This window comes from Mauremys reevesii, linkage group 2 (assembly GCF_016161935.1).
Source record: "Mauremys reevesii isolate NIE-2019 linkage group 2, ASM1616193v1, whole genome shotgun sequence".
NCBI classification, from domain to species: domain Eukaryota; kingdom Metazoa; phylum Chordata; order Testudines; family Geoemydidae; genus Mauremys; species Mauremys reevesii.
The window spans coordinates 72130671-72146122 of NC_052624.1; the positions used below are offsets into that span (position 1 = coordinate 72130671).

Consider the following 15452-nt stretch of genomic DNA (forward strand, 5'->3'; position numbering starts at 1 on the left):
AACAGTGTTGCGGGTGATTCTGGGTAAATGTCGTCACTCAGTCCTTCCTCCGTGACAGCAACGGGAGACAATCATTTTGTGCCCTTTTGCCCTGGATTGCCCTGGCAGACGCCATAGCATGGCAACCATGCAGCCCGTTTAGCCTTTTGTCACTGTCACCATATGTGTACTGGATGCTGCTGACAGACGCGGTACTGCAGTGCTACACAGCAGCATTCATTTGCCTTTGCAAGGTAGCAGAGACGGTTACCAGCTATAGCACCGTCTGCAATTGGAAATTGGTGATGACGGTTATCAGTCATTTTGCACCATCTGCCGGGAATGACCAGGAGTCATTCCCATTGTTGCCCAGGTGCCCCGCCCGACCTCACTGAGGCCAGACAGGAGCACTCACAGGATGAAGAGGACGGTTTTCCACCATTTTGTGTCGTCTGCCATCAGGAAAGGAAGGGGAGGGGATGCTGCTGTTCAGCGCCGCAGCACCGCGTCTACCAGCAGCATGCAGTAGACATACGGTGACATTGAAAAAAGGCGAGAAATGATTTTTTTTCCCTTTTCTTTCACGGGAGGGAGGGGGGTAAATTGATGAGATATACCCTGAACCACCCGGGACAGTGTTTTTGATCCTTCAGGCATTGGGAGCTCAGCCAAGAATGCAAATGCTTTTCAGAGACTGCGGGGACTGTGGGATAGCTGGAGTCCTCAGTCCCCCCTCCCTCCCTCCCTCCCTCCCTCCATGAGCGTCCATTTGATTCTTTGGCTTTCTGTTACGCTTGTCACGCAGCACTGTGTGGAGTCCCTGCTGTGGCCTCTGTCTGGAGATTTTTTTCAAATGCTTTGGCATTTCGTCTTCTGAAACAGAGCACTGATAGAACAGATTGGTCTCCCCATAAAGCGATCAGATCCAGTATCTCCCGTACAGTCCGTGCTGATCAGCGCTCCACGCTGGGCAAACAGGAAATGAAATTCAAAAGTTCGCAGGGCTTTTCCTGTCTACCTGGTCAGTGCATCCGAGTTCAGATGGCTTTCCAGAGCAGTCACAATGGTGCACTGTGGGATACTGCCCAGAGGCCAATACCGTCGAATTGCGGCCACACTAACCCTAATCTGACATGGCAATACTGATTTCAGCGCTACTTCCCTCGTTGGGGAGGAGTACAGAAATCGGTTTTAAGAGCCCTTTAAATCGATATAAAGGGCTTCGTTGTGTGGACGGGTGCAGCGTTAAATCGGTTTAACGCTAAATTCGGTATAAACACGTAGTGTAGACCAGGCCTGAAGTGCTGCCCCCTTTTATACTTGTATAATTGGCAACCCTTCTCTTTCTTTCATATTTCTTCAGATTAGCAGAAGATCATAGACAGGGACTGCCAAGGGAATTTATTCATTTTTTAATATTTGGTTTATGGCCTGATCTTCCTGGGTGTAATCCCCATGTTTGTTTAGTTACAGTCTCTGCCCTCCTGGTTTCTTTACTTCTAGATTCCTTATTTCAAAAATTATCATTATATACCTTGAGTTTTTGTTCTTTTTTTATGCTTTAGCCTTCTTTTAATTAACATAATGATTTAACTATGATATAGGACCAGATCAGAAGGGGGGGAAGTACAAAAATGGCTTTAAGCCACCTTTTTGGCCCTTTCTCTTCATCCAAATCTGTGAGGGGGCTGGTCTTGAGGTGCAATTAACCTAGAGGGTATGTCAGCTCTGCACATGGGAGCGAGCCACCCAGGCTGAGGAGACAGACTTGCGTTAGTGTGCTCAAAATAGCAATGTGGATGTGCTGTGGCGGAGACTAGCCATCCCAGTTCAGACTCATGGGATTAGGTGGACTTGGGAGTCTGAGCTGCAGTGTCTGTACTGCTATCACTAAGTGGGCCCTTTCTACTGGTGCTGGGAGACTCACTCCCAGAGCAGTGTAGACATACCGTGTTGTACTAATGTAGATGGAATATGTGGGCTAAAGGTGTTAACATAACCCAGTCACTGTCCAACATTAAATAATATTAAACAAGGTCTGTGGTTTGGTATACAGAGACCTCGACCTGATTAGCGCCATGGCAAACACACCATTAAAAATCCTTTTAAACCTTTTATTAAAGACACAGAAAAGAAGGAAAAAAGAGTTAAAGGATTTGAAAAGTAAAGTATTAAGTAAGTCTTTCATTTTAACAACATTTCTTGTTCCTTTTCCCTTTAGTTGTACACAGTTTTTAAAAGGAAAAACCGTCTTGTTTGATAGTGTCTTCAATGGTATGAAATATGATAATACCTGTCATCCCACTGCAACTTGAGACCATTACTCCTTGTTCTGTCATCTGCTACCACTGAGAACAGTCCAGATCCATCCTCTTTGGAACCCCCTTGCAGGTATACCTCTACCTCGATATAACGCTGTCCTTGGGAGCCAAAAAATCTTACCGCATTATAGGTGAAACTGCATTACATTGAACTTGCTTTGATCTGCCGGAGCGCTGCTTTACTGCATTATAGCCGAATTCGTGTTATATTACATCGCATTATATCTGGGTAGAGGTGTAGTTGAAAGCAGCTATTAAATCCCCCCTCATTCTTCTCTTCTGCAGACTAAACAATCCCAGTTCCCTCAGCCTCTCCTCATAAGTCATGTGCTCCAGCTCCCTAGTCATTTTTGTTGCCCTCCGCTGGATTCTTTCCAATTTTTCCACACTCTTCTTGTAATGTGGGGCCCAAAACTGGACACAGTACTCCCCACCAATGCAGAATAGAGGGGAATGATCACGTCCCTCAATCTGCTGGCAATGCCCCTACTTATATAGCCCAAAATGCCATTAGCCTTCTTGGCAACATGAGCACACTGTTGACTCATATCCAGCTTCTCATCCACTGTAACCCCTAGGTCCTTTTCTGCAGAACTGCTGCCCAGCCATTCGGTCCCTAGTCTGTAACAGTGCATGGGATTCTTCCGTCCTAAGTGCAGGACTCTGCACTTGTCCTTGTTGAACCTCATCATATTTCTTTTGGCCCAATCCTCGAATTCAGTGGTTCCCAAACTGGAGTTTGTGAACCCCTGGGGGTTCATGAAATATTACAGGGGACTCTTGGGGGGGAAAAATCCCTAATGGTGGACAGAGCTGTCCCTAGGTACCCCAGGCAGCACGGGGCCAGCAACCCGGAGCCCCTGGACTTCCAAGAGCTAAGCAGATCAAAGCAAGCATATCTATCACACCGAGGAGATTTAAACTTTAAGACTTCTTATAAGAAATGGAAACAGAGGTGGATATTTTTTGCTGTTTTTAAAATTAAATAGACAGCTAGTATTGTTTTTAAAATTATTATGAAGAACAAGTTTAAGCTTTGTTGTAACGTGCGTTGTTTGTCTGGACTACTCAATACCTGAATGCTTGTGTAGGAGAAACTCTTTGAGTTGATTTCTTAAATACCTTCATGCAGTTTCACATCTGATACTCCTTGATGAAACATAGGAGCCTTGTCTTATAACAGGCTTATTCAAAGTGATACAAGCTACAAAAGTGAGATCTTGGAAGAGTGTTGCCGTTTTCATAATGTAATAAAAATACGGTAATGATTAATAATAATAAAGTGTAATAAGCATGTCATAAAAACAAATTTTATTTTTCCAAGATCACTGCTTTTATAATTTATACTCAGGTAAAGGAGAAAATCCCTGGATATACTCATTTTTAGGAGGGGGTTTGTGAGACTTGACATTTTAGTGAAAGGGGTTCACAGATTGTTAAAGTTTGGGAACACTGCTCTAATTTGTCTGGGTCCCTCTGTATCCTGTCTCTACCCTCCAGCATATCTACCACTCCTTCCAGTTTAGTGTTATCTGCAAAGTTGCTGAGAGTGCAGTCCACGCCATCCTCCAGATCATTAATGAAGCTATTGAACAATGCGGCCCCAGGACCGACCCTTGGGGCACTCTGCTTGATACCGGCTGCCAGCTAGACATGGACCCGTTGATCACTACCCGTTGAGCCCAACAATTTGTAGCCTCCATATGTACTTTCTCGATTAAAAACTGTTTTCTTTTAAGGCCCCAAAAAAGGAGTGATGGGTGGAGTAGCCGTCCCTTCATTATTTTGATTTCCAGTTAGGGCTAATATCTATCTGACATACTAATTTTGGCTCATTAACTTCTGACTTCACTTTTTAACAAGCATAATTAACAAGCAGTTATTTAATAGGATAATCTAATTCAGTTATTCTGCCTCCCTTTTGTTCTTTTTCCCATCAATATTTGTAGTTATAGGTTATTATAACATCTTATGAACTTTTACATTCTTTTTACAGCTGAGTTCATAGTTGGGGTAAATTTGTAGGCCCAATTGTCACAACAACCCTTATTTGCTTTCAGTTGCACTGACTGGTATCAGTCGCCATCATGGTGGCCAGGGATTGGGTAGATGTTACAGCTCCTGACCATGCTTCCTTTTTCCCCAGTCACGCTTTCTACAGTGGGGTCTATTACACTGGGCCTATGCCAATTCCCCCATGTTTGGAAATCTTGAAGTAGACTGTTCGATCTGCTTTCCGGAAGCTTTGTTATGCAATAGTCAGTTTTATATAGTCACTACTGTGTTCCTTGCTGAATATTCCCTTCAGGTTGGCGGGCTGATGGCTGCCTTACTGACTTTATCAGCACAGCTTCCCCAGCCTAATTATAATGATGCTTTTTCTGATTTTCTTCTCCTGTGTCAGTGAAGTAACTGATACGTGCTGTTCATTGCTTTTTTCAAATAGTCCCACTTTATAAATATTGTGCTAACTAGGCTAGCAAATGCTTAAACATAGACTATACCTCATTATTCTTCCTGTCTCATTTTACTTGTATATGTTTTACCTTGTTTGCCTTCCTTTCCACTGTGGATGGTGTCTGAGGAAGCCTGGGTGTAGTGGCTGCATGATGATCTGGACACTGACCTTCAAGAGAAGAGACCATGGCATGGTTAGGTGAAATTGATCAATAACACATTTAAATACATTCTTAAAAGATGGTCATGCCGAGTCCCCTAGTTTAACCAGACATGGAACTGTACAAGTCTTTACTGTAGCCTGTTCACTGTCTAATAAGATTCTGTAGCATTTGGAAGGGGCTTGGGTAGGCCTGAACATGACAGGATGAAGAAGGGAATGAGTGCCTTTAAAAATGAGATAATGCTCTCTAGACAATTTGGTTCTCATTTCTCTTCATAGGGAAATATAGTAACAGAGTCATCTGTTTGGGACAATACCTTTCTCACCACATATTTTGGAAAAAGAGTTAGATATTTATATGAACAAGAACAGCATCTGCAGTCACTAGCTAGGATGAAATTGCAAGGACTATCAATGCTTATGTATACACAGATCACCATCTGAAGTCAAGAAGACATTTTTCATGATATGGTTTTGCAGAATTAAGTGCATTATGGGAGGACTTATGCATTTCCTGAAGCATCCACCATTGACCAATATAAAACTAGGTATTGATTAAGTGAACCGTTTGTTTCTTTCAGTTTGGCGTTTGTTCCTGTATCATGTAGGAGAAGTAGCTAAGCAAATATGTGAAGTTGACCTTTTATGTCTAAAATGTTTATTGGATCCTTCTGAAACCTGCTTCAGTGGCTAGCTATCCCAGATACTTCCAGCTCAGAACCAGTCTTGAGAGTGGAACTGGTATTTGGGTTCATCTACCCTAGAAAAAATTGTTTCAGGAGTTTGTCATTTTTCTAGGGTAAATGGACCTAAAGAATGCTGCTGAAAAGGGTTTAATTGCTGGGACAAAATCTTTTTCCACATTGTTACAGAAAATGTGATTGAGATTGTGATGTTGCATTCCATATGTTTTATGGAAATATGTTTAATAAGGGTGAATATGATGTAACTGGAATATGCTTCATGCAAAAGGTCTCTTGTAAGGTATCATTATAAGATTTGTAATCTACTGAGTGTGTTCATCCTATGTATGAATGTATCATTCTTATTTCTAGTTTCAGATACATGAAATATTACTCTCATGTTCTATTGTAATTATGCAAAGTGTGCGCCATTATTGGTGGCTTAGGATTTTAATAGCTCTCATTAACTAGAATAATTAGTTGTAAATGGCTCTGTTTACTTGTAAGCCTTCCTGTGAGTCAGGCTGGAAAGAATAGAGACTTGGGGTCTCACAGGACATGTGACCATGTCACCTGGTACTGGAATCCATCTTAAACCTGGTGCTTTTCCTTTTAAAAGGAAGGGTGGGGACCCAGAGAGACAAAAGATTTCCACCTTGTGCCAAAGCTATAAAAGGGAGTGGAACAAAACAAAGCAGGGGTGCAGTCATGAGAGAACCCCTAGTTACCACCTGAGCTGGAACTAACAAGAACTGTACCAGGGGAAAGGCTTGTGCCCAGACTAAGAAGGAATCTAGTCTGTGAAAGAAACTTATTGGAACATCTCTGAGGGTGAGCTTTACCTTTATTCAGTTTCTTAAATGTATTAGGCTGAGACTTTAGTGTTTTGTTTTATTTAGCTTGGTAACTTACTTTGTTCTGTCTGTTATTACTTGAAACCACTTAAATCCTACTTTTTATACTTAATAAAATCACTTTTGTTTATTAGTAAACCCAGAGTAAGTGATTAATTCCTGGGGGAGCAAACAGCTCTGTGTATCTCTATCAGTGTTATAGAAGGCGGACAATTTATGAGGTTACCCTGTATAATCATTATACAGAGTAAAACAGATTTATTTGGGGTTTGGATCCCAGTGGAAACTCGGTGTCTGGGCATAGGTGCTGATTTCTGTTACCGCTAGTGGGTGCTTGACCTCCCCCTTGTCCCCGGCCCTGCCCTGACTCCACCCCTTCCATGAGTCTCCACCCCTGCCATGCCCCCATTCCAACCCCTTCCCCAAAGTCTCCACCCCTCCCTGCCCCTAGTCTGACTCCTTCCCCATATCCCCGACCCCGCATCTTCCCTGCCTCCTCCCGTGAGTGTGCCATGTTCCTGCTCCTCCCCCTCCCTCCTGGAGCCCCCAAACAGCTGTTTGGTGGTGGCAGGAAGAGCTGGGAGATAGGCTGAGGAGCAGGGATGCAGTGTGCTCGGATGGGGGGGGGCGGAGGCAGAGGAGGAGGTGGTCGGGGAGGGAGGGCAGCTTGGCGGCCTGTAGATACAGAGCATCCACTAATTTTTCCCCCCTGGGTGCTCCAGCCCCAGAGCACCCACAGAGTCGGGGCATATGTATTTGGGTGCTGGAGGTAGGTGACTTGCTGAGTGGTTTTCAGTTAAAGCCTGCAGCTTTGAGGGCGTGGACCAGACCTGGGTCTCTGTTGCAGCAGACTAGCGTGTCTAGCTCAACAAGGCAGGGTTCTGGAGTCCCAGGCTGGCAGTGGAAAACGGGCTCAGAGAGAATCTCAGCACGTCAGGTGACAGCCTCAAGGGGGTCTCTGTGACCGAACCTGTCACAGAGACCTCATAGTCTCGACTTCTGTAGTGGTACTGAAAATGTTTTTGTCTCATCTACACTACAGTAATGAAACTGTCCTCCGAAGCAGTTGAGATGGGAACAGAAAACTCACTTATAATCACTGTTAATAATGGGCCATTTCTCCATCACCTGAAAGAACCCTACTGATGTGACTGAACATAATGAAAGCCTGTTTTTAGAGTCTGTTTCATGAGTAATTGCTGAAGTGTCCGAAAATTTATCCTGGTAATTAAAGAGTTACACTTGTAAAACCTAGTTAGTGAGAGTTCAATTTGTATTAAAAATTCACCTTGCATAATATTTCCACTCTTATGTCAAATTGCATATGAAATCTTGCTTATGTTTATTTATCTATTGAATATATTGCTTGTGGGAGATATAAGAGAGATGATTAGCCTGTTATGGTCCACCTAAACCAGGGGTGGCCAACCTGTGGCTCTGGAGACACATGCGGTTCTTCAGAAGTTAATTTGCGGCTCCTTGTATAGGCACCGACTCTGGGCCTGGAGTTACAGCTTTCCAGTGTGCCAGGAGGTGCTCACTGCTCAACCCCTGGCTCTTCCACAGGCCCTACCCCCACTCCACCCATTCCTGCCCCCTCCCCTGAGCCCTCACTCCTCCCCATTCCCCTCCAGAGCCTCTTGCACCCCATGAAACAGCTGATTGGGAGGGAGGGGGAGGTGCTGATTGGCGGGCTGCTGGTGGGTGGGAGGCACTGGGAGCATGGTGGGAGAACTGATGTGGGGGCTGCTCATGTATTACTGTGGCTCTTTGGCAACGTACATTGGTAAATTCTGGCGCCTTCGTAGGCTCAGGTTGGTCACCCCTGATCTAAACCATAAGAAAGAGATACAGGAGAGAATCAGGAAAAGGTAGATATCGCTGAATAGCTTACAAAGTAAAGGATGGTAGCAGCAAAACAATCAATTAAAGCCCTTTTCGATCTTTGCCAGGATTCAAAGATCCCTAACAGCAACCCTGGGCAGCTGTTTTGGTTGGTTGGTGGGTTTTTTGTTTTTGTTTTTTATTGTGCTTCTCCCATTAAAACCAATTCTCATTCTGACCTATGTGTTTTCCACAAAACACTGCCAAGATTAGAAGCAACATACAAAGCCTGGAAGAAAGAGGTAATTACTTTTTTCCCCATACTGAGCTTTTCTTGTATTTGCTTCACACAATTTTTTGTCAGTTCAGAGTTATAAAATAATTTCTGACTTCAAGAGGAAAAAGAAGAAAAGTCAAATACGTTTTTAACATGAACCCAACCCATCAGTCTAAAAGTGCTGATTCACTTGCCCACACAGTATAATTAAGTAAGCTGTTAACCTGTTCAGGAGCAATACATTCAGTGATCTTGCTATCAGAAAGTAATTATAGTTTAAAATGTTCATGCAGGCTCTCCTTAACTATTTTTTTATTACTGCATAATTGTTAAGAAATAGTATTCATACCCAATGATCTATTAACTGTTTCTTATAACAGATACATCTATAACCAAAAATGTTTAGTGGACAAGTATGTAGTGTTAAAAAGATATTTATAATGGAAGTCTTGAAGAGCTGAGAATGTCCATTGACATTTCAAGTCCTGTATTAAGAGAATATTATGGTGTGGGTACATTAGGTATATCATTAGATAATGAATCTGTTATGTAATTAAGTTCAGGCTCACACTGATTAATCATGACATTTCTATTATTCATTGAATCAGTGATCTCTCCTGAACTTTATCTCTCCTACCTCATTTGCTGTTGGCTTTTATTCATGATTTTTCTAACTGCATAAGGGCTTAGTTCTGTAAGCTGCTGAAAATACTCTATTGTCATAGACTTTCATTTGGGAGCTTAGGGCACTTAGCACCTTCTAAGCATCTCTTGGCATCTCTCTCAAGATTGCCCTATATAGTAGTACTACTGATTACCTGCCTCCAAGGCAGCCATGCACTTGTGGTCAATCCCCACCCGACCTAGCTGATGGCACAACTGTCATCTCTCTCCTTCGCTGTTGATGCTCATCTAGAAACAGCCCGTGATGTCAGACTCCATTGCCCACTTGCTAAATTTTCAAAAAAGTACCTGTGTGCTTTCTCCCATGCTGCCCCATATCTTTGGGAGGTGCTCCCTGCAAACATCTGCAAAATGATCTCATTATACACCTTTAGATCCTTCCTTAAATCTCTCCTTTGCCTTAATGCCTACAAAATCTTGACAACGGTGAGGCTGCTGGTGTACTGAGATCACTGGCTAATATGTTGATTCCTTGTATCCCCCTGTCCATCTATATCCATCTGTTGTCTCTTGTCTTATATTTAGATTGTAAGCTCCTGAGGGCAGGGACCGCCACTTTGTTCTGTTAGTACAGTGCATAGTACAATGGGAACCTGGTACATGACTAGGGCTTCTAGACACTACGGTAATATAAATAAATAATAATAATATGTTTGGTGACCCCATCACCAGTGAAAGCTGCACTGAAAGCTAAGGTTGCCAGTACCCTCCAGACTGAAGACCAGAATCTAATTTCTTATGCTGTGTTCTTGCTTTACCTTCAGAGCTCCTCTGGAGCTCCAGTAGAAGATAAAGCTGCTTCTCCAGGCCAGCCCACCAGAAGGGTGTATTTTACTTCTCTCTTTCAATTAATTTTAATTTACCTGGCCCCAGCAATTTAGGTGCTCATCACCTAAGGAACTAGCAAGTTTGAGACAAGACCAAAATGAGTGTTTCAGTGCACTCCTGATTCTAGGCTGCCTCTTAAGTACACTGTGAGTTTTCATTTGCAATTGTTTTAGTTTATCAGTTGTTAGATTTAACTACTTATTACTTTGTAGAGGATCTCAACTAGGGTGACCAGATGTCCCAATTTTATAGGGACAGTCCCGATTTTTGGATCTTTTTCTTATATAGGCTCCTATTACCCTCCCACCCCCGTCCCAATTTTTCACATGTGCTGTCTGGTCTCCCTAATCTCAACAGACATGAGATGATCATTAGTAATTTTTGAAATCACAGCCATGTTACCAGCTCACATTGTAGTTTTGGCCTTCACAACCTATCCCCGGCAACAAGTTCCACAGGTTGACACTGCATTGTGTGAAGAAGTGCTTTCTTTTGTTTGTTTTAAACCTGCTGCCTATTTAAGTTCATAGTGACCTCTAGTTCTTACGTTATATGCAGAGGTCACTTTCTTATTCACTTTCACTTTTGCCATACCATTCATGACTTTATAGATCTCTTTCATATTTCCTCCTGATTGTCTGTTTTCTAAACTGAACAGTCTGTCTTTTTAATCCCTCCTCAAATGAAAGCAGTTCCATACCTCTAACCATTTTCATTGCCCTTCTCTGTCTTTTTTCCAATTCTAATGTTATTTTCTGAGATGGGGAGACCAGAACAGCATGCAGTGTTCAAGGTGTGGGCATACCATAGATGTATATGGAGGCATTATGATGTTTTCTGTTTTATTATCTATCTCTTTCCTAATGGTTTTTAATATTCTGTTAGCTTTTTTGACTGCCACTGCACATTTAGCAAATGTTTTCAGAGAACTATCCACAATGACTCCAAGATCTTTCTAGAGTGGCAACAGCTAATTTAGACCCCCATCAATTTGTATGTATGGTTGGGATTATTTTTTTCAATGTGCATTGCTTTGCACTTATCATCCTGTGTAGCTTGCAAGGTGTTGTGGATACAGGCAGTAAAAGCAATTGGAGGCTCACCTGGGCTTTGCAGAAAGGGTGCAGGTGGGTTCAGAGGCAGAAGATCCATCCTCGTCACCAAAATGTTGTATCAACCAGGCAAGGTACGAACAAACTTCAACAGGACTTTATTTTTAAAGTGGAAACCTCTTTACCAAGCTGCTGCTGCACCCTCTGTAACTCTCACTCTGCCTCCTCAACTCCTTCCCCTTCCTTCCTCCTTCCTGTCCTGTCAGACTCCCAACAGTCAGTGCTCCCAGTTCTAATAATCACAAGCAACCTCTCAACACCACACTCAGGTCTGGGAATCGCTCTTAGATCCTGTGCAGTGAAGACCGATGCATATAATCCATTTAGCTTTTCTGCAATGGCCTGGTCTTCTTTGAGTGCTCTTTTAGCACCTCAAATGTCTAGTGGCCCCACTGATCATTTGTCAAGCTTCTTGCTTCTGATGTATTTTAACAATTTTTTGCTGTTAGTTTTTGTGTCCAGAGCTAGTTGTTCTTTAAATTATTTATTGGCCTGCCTTATTATACTTTTCTTATTATACTTGAGTTTATATTCCCTTCTATTTTTCTTACTAGGATTTGAATTCCAGCTTTTAAAGGATGCCTTTTTGCCCTAATTGCCCCTTTTACTCTTATGTTTAGCCATGGTGGCATTTTTTGATCCTTGTACTGTTTTTCTTTTTTATTGCAGGTATTCATTTAGTTTGAGCCTTTGTTATGGTGGTTTTTAAATGGTCTGCATGCAATTTGCAGGCATTTCACCCTTGTAACTGTTCCTTTTAATTTCTATTTAACTACCTTCCTCATTTTTGTTTAGTTCCCCTTTTTGAAATTAAATGCTGCTAAAGTGGGTTTCTTTGACATTTTTCCCCCAACAAGGATGATAAATTTAATTACTTTATAGTTGCTCTTCCGGAGTGGTTCCACTATATTCACCTCTTGGACTACATTCTGTGTGCTCCACTTAGGACTAAATAAAGGATTGTTTCTCCCCTTGGAGTCCAGGACTAGCTGCTCCAAGAAGCAGTCATTAATGGTAGCTAGAAATGTTATCTATGCATCCCTTCCTGAGGTGACATGTTCCCAGCTAATACGGGGATAGCTGATATCCCCCATTATTGTGTTTTCTGCCTTTGTAGCCTCTATAATGTTCCTGAGCACTTAACAATCAGTCACCATCCTGGTCAGGTGGTCAGAAGTATATTCCTACAGCTATACTCTTATTGTTTAAGCATAGAAATTCTGTGGTATAGTTTGATTCATTTAAGATTTTTACTTTATTTGACTCTATGCTTTTGTTCACATTTTTTCACAGTGCCACTCCCCCAGCAATGTGACCTGCTCTGTCTTTCCTATATATTTTGTACCCTGGTATTACTGGTCCCATTGATTATCCTCATACCACCAAGTTTCTGTGATGGACCTATTATGTCAATGTCCTCATTTAATGCCAGGCTGTTTAGTTCACCCATCTTAGTATTTAGACTTGTAGCATTTGTATAGAAGAGAATGGGGAGGAAAAGGTACAGCTAAGGACTGTCATCCCTAGATAGTCATTAATTCTTAAGAAATACCATTCACTGAGATTGATTGTTGCTTTTATTAGCTGATAATGAATAACACAAATGTGTGGAAAATTCTTTGTATGAATAAAGTAATAAGAATTAATAAGTTTAGGACATTTCTAAGGCATTCATGTCCTTTACATCAGTCAGCTACTTGGATTAAATGCTTTCTCTTTATTATTACTTGTTTATTTGTATTTCTGTAGCACCAATAGGCTCCAATCAGAGATCATCACTCCATAATGCTAGACACTGTGCAGAATACTTAAAAGTCAGTACGTGTTCCAAAGAGCTTACAAAGTAGGTTACAAAAGAACATAACTGGTGGATGAAATGGACTAATGAGGGGTTAAGTGGTGAGGGAAGAGGTGTGGAGGATGTAAAGTTAAAAACAAGCATATCTTAGCACAGAGGTGGGCAAACTACGGGTCCTGCCTAGACCTTGAGCTCCCGGCTGAGGAGGCTAGCCCCCTCTCCCTCCTCTGCTGTCCCTCCTCCCCTGCAGCCACGCCGCCGCACGGGCAATGTTCTGGGCGGTGGGGCTGCGTGTCTGGCTCCTGCCGGGTGGCGTGGCAGCCAGACACGCTGCTCTGAGCAGCATGGTAAAGGGGCTGGGAACAGGGGGCTTGATAAGGGGCAGGAGGTCCCGGGGACGGGAAGCAGGGGGTGGTTGGATGGAGCAGAGGTTTGGGGGGGCGGTGGTTGGATAGGCATGGGAGTCCTGGGGGGCCTGTCAGGAGGCAGGGGTGTGGATAGGGGGTGGGCAGTCAGGGGACAGGGAGCAGGGAGGGTTGGATAGGGGGTGGGATCCAAGGGGGAGGACAGGGGCGGGGGGTCCCAGGAGGGGGCGGTTAGGGGACAAGTAGCAGGGGGGATGGATGGGTCGGAGGTTCTGAGAGGAGCGGTAAGGGGGCGGGAAGTGGGAGGGGTTGGATAGGAGGTGGGGGCCATGCTGTTTGGGGAAGCACAGCCTTCCCTACCCGGCCCTCCATATAGTTTTGCAACCCCAATATGGCCCTCGGGCCAAAAAGTTTGCCCACCCCTGTCTTAGCACATTGAGTAGTAGTCATAACAAGCCTCCTGCATAACCTTTGTCAGCAATCTCAAGAGTACATTGAGCTTAGAATAACGATCACATTATTTCTCAAGTTGCAATTTGTACGGTTGTGACCACTCTGGCCAGAGTCACTATAGAGTAAAGTTCAGGGGGCAGAATGGTAGAAACATTTGCTGCTATTCTGCACCGTGATGCTTATCAGTGTTCTTAGAGTTCAGCATGGCAATTGTGAACCTGTTTGCTTGAGTGGACTCCAGCTCTTAGAAATGTGTCACTCACCTCTTACTTTCCTGTACACTACTCTCAGAATCTTAGATATGGAGACATAGCAGGAATCCTTTTGGAGAGCTATATAAGTGGTCTTGCTCACAGACTCTTCCCATTATAATTAATATTCTGCATTCGTTAAACAGTGGTCAGGTAACATCATCTTAGAAATTTGGTGCCATGCATTTGTTGTCTGACAAATTATTTTTCATTGGATTGATAACTATCAAATGCTTCACAGTTCATAAAGTTAATTCTTGCACTTTCATAAATGATATTAACACATGTTATGGAAAACACTGATGTAGCTGTACATCCAGGTATATGCTAGCAATCAATTTATGCTTTGTTTTCCCACCAGGATATACTGAATACTCATTTCAATACAGGCTAATAAATGCATTGCCTGAGCCTCAGGCCCTGGTGAGGAGGACAATGACCATATTTAATGTTGCTGTGAAATCAGCAACTGAGATGCCTGCAGGCCACTTGAAACAGCTTGAGGGAGGAGTTTTATTGCTGTTGGGCATTCCTGTAGTAAGGATTCCAGTATTACTTATTAGTAAAAAGTTGCAGTGTATGAGCAGTAGGTTGTTTATGGTACATGGTATGCCTCACAGGAAAGAGTGAAGAAACAGTCATTTTAATAATTAAGAAATACTTGGCAGGAAGGAACAAGTTTATGGTGAAACTGTGTGTGTTAGTGTCCACTGCTTATAGGGTTCTCTTTCTTTGGCATCCTCCTGTTTCTGTGAGGGGTGAGGTCTTTGTGAAGAGTGGGGTATATTCTAAGAATCAGCACCTGTTCCCCAGTTTTGGAGAATGTTTGTGCACTGTTGAATTTAATTTGAGCCCAAATACTGCTGTGATGGGAATTCTCTGTATAGGTTTTAATTCAACAAATGGTGAGACAAAAAAATGAAGGAATATAAATCTCCTACCTGTTATGTGGTGGGGAAATGGGTCTGCCCTGACTCCTGGGTGGGCAGGGAAGGTCAAGGCAGCCGGTTTTCCCTTAGTAATGTGCAGGGCCTGTGTCAACTCTTCATGCTCCAAGCTGGAACTGGGCAAGCAGGCTCTGGTGGGGAGAAGAGGGCTGCAGTTACTCAGTGCAGTAGTAGCTTGTGCACCTCCTCATGTGCTGCTGGAATAGCTGGCAGGGACCATGGGGTTGTTAACTAACCTCAGGGCCAGCTCCAGGCACCAGCTGAGCAAGCTCGTGCTTGGGGTAGCAGATTCTACGGGGCGGCATTCTGCCCAATCCTAGGGCGGCACGGCTGCTTTTTTTTGTTTGTTTGTTTTTTGGTTTTTTTTTTTGGTTCGCCGATCTGCCGCCCTGTAGGGAGTGGCGGTGCGGAGGAGGGGAGCGCCCTGCTGGGAGCGGGCTGCGCGCTCCGTCTGCC

The 15452-nt window shown here is 43.3% G+C and overlaps 1 protein-coding gene across 8 annotated transcripts in view; it reads left to right on the forward strand.

The window, feature by feature from the left end:
• The window catches only part of LRRC3B (leucine rich repeat containing 3B), a 60009-nt gene that overhangs the window by 41025 nt on the left and 3532 nt on the right, over positions 1-15452 (forward strand). The window contains exons 1-2 of one of the 8 annotated variants that reach the window (XM_039521226.1): positions 4840-4951; positions 5353-5468. The exons of the other annotated variants lie outside the window; for them this stretch is intronic. The gene's annotated coding sequence lies outside the window, so the exon portion shown is untranslated. Of the gene's footprint in view, positions 1-4839; positions 4952-5352; positions 5469-15452 lie in introns of those variants that run through there. 8 annotated transcript variants of the gene reach the window in all.